A 2,104-nucleotide genomic window follows, 5' to 3' on the forward strand; every position below is an offset into this window, starting at 1 on the left:
TGTGTGTGTGTGTGTGTGTGTGTGTGTGTGTGTGTGTGTGTGTGTGTGTGTGTGTGTGTGTGTGTGTGTGTGTGTGTGTGTGTGAGTGTTCCCAGCGTCGTAGTGTAGATCCTATAATAGCGTGGCGTAAAGTTATTACAGACGATGAAGCCACGTCACAGAATTGTCATCGGTTTCTTAATGCTTAGAACTCATTATTGCCATAACCGTACAGTTCGTTATTTATAGCATGTAGCGCACATCGCGCCACGCGCTGTTCGCTTTGCATCGATCCAATAATTTGTCCGTTCGTCCGTTCACTCTCTCATTCAGATAATCCATCCATCCATCTATCCGACCGTCCGCCTATCATCCCATGGAACCACAATTCCGCCCGTAAGATCCGAGTCTGTCGTCAGTTATTAGCGTTTGGTTTGGCGTTTAGTTATTCAAACCGCGATCGTCGCAGCAGTGCTGATCCCACGATCGTCGCAGCAGTGCTGATCCCGCGATCGTCGTGGCAGTGCTGATCCCGCGATCGTCGCAGCAGTGCTGATGCCGCGATCGTCGCATCAGTGCTGATCCCACGATCGTCGCAGCAGTGTTGATCCTACGATCGTCGCAGCAGTGCTGATCTCCCGATCGTCGCAGCAGTGCTGATCCCACGATCGTCGCAGCAGTGCTGATGCCGCGATCGTCGCAGCAGTGCTGATCCCGCGATCGTCGCAGCAGTGCTGATCCCGCGATCGTCGCAGCAGTGCTGATCCCACGATCGTCGTGGCAGTGCTGATCCCGCGATCGTCGTGGCAGTGCTGATCCCGCGATCGTCGCATCAGTGCTGATCCCACGATCGTCGCAGCAGTGTTGATCCTACGATCGTCGCAGCAGTGCTGAGCTCCCGATCGTCGCAGCAGTGCTGATCCCACGATCGTCGTGGCAGTGCTGATCCCACGATCGTCGCAGCAGTGCTGATCCCGCGATCGTCGCAGCAGTGCTGATCCCACGATCGTCGCAGCAGTGCTGATCCCGCGATCGTCGTGGCGGTGCTGATCCCGCGATCGTCGCAGCAGTGCTGATCCCGCGATCGTCGCAGCAGTGTTGATCCCACGATCGTCGCGGCAGTGCTGATCCAACGGTGTGGCTTCAATGTCGCATCGGATCACAACCATAATCCACGATCACGAGGCATCGCCTTAAGTAAGAGGCTACCGGATTATCTTACACATGGCCAATCACTGTATGTACGCAGTGGCGTATCCAGAGAGACATGATACAAGATTGCGGGGCACAGCTTTGCTGTTGATCCTGAGCGATAATTAGCCCCGGTTGGTACATAGGTCAAGGTGAGAAGTCAATGCACACTAAGTCATTGCCACTAAGTTGTTCAGGCCATTATTGTGTGTTCGGGACCTTAACGTCTCCCACGGGGTTTGCCAATAGCTACATTCGAGGCTTCCTTCTGATGACGTTGTTGACCCCCTTATCCATTTGCAAAAGGAGGTGCTTGTGGAGCAACAGTAGTAATAGGGCGTTCAGTCTGACGATACCCCTGAAGACCCACTGCTACTAAAAAGTTGTTGTTTTTGAAGTTTAATTTATCGATGATTTTTTTTCTAGGCCTGCAAACGGGGGGGGCGTACGCCGGCTACGCCCTATGCTGGATACGCCAATGTATATGTACGTAGTAGTATTCCTCGTGGAGACATCTAGCTCGTTCTCACTGTGTGTACGTTCCCGCCTGCATGCTTACCTATAGATAGATAACTATATACATGCCTGACGCAGCTCGCGGCGTACTCAGCATAACAATGTACGCTATTTTCGCCACGTTTGATCTCATTACTTTCGTCTGATGGAGTTATTAGCTGGAAGACTTCTCGCAACGCGGAAAGCGCGCGCGCGTGCGTGCGTGTGTGTGTGTGTGCGTGCGTGTGTGTGTGTGTGTGCGTGCGTGCGTGCGTGTGTGTGTGTGCGTGCGTGCGTGTGTATGTGTGTGCGTGCGTACGTGCGCGCGCGCGTGTGCGTGGGTGCGTGTGTGCGTGTGTGTGTGTGCGTGCGTACGTGCGCGCGCGCGTGTGCGTGGGTGCGTGTGTGCGTGTGTGTGTGTGCGTGCGTACGTGCGTGT

Source organism: Priapulus caudatus, unplaced genomic scaffold (assembly GCF_000485595.1).
Source record: "Priapulus caudatus unplaced genomic scaffold, Priapulus_caudatus-5.0.1 Scaffold711, whole genome shotgun sequence".
NCBI lineage: Eukaryota > Metazoa > Priapulida > Priapulimorpha > Priapulimorphida > Priapulidae > Priapulus > Priapulus caudatus.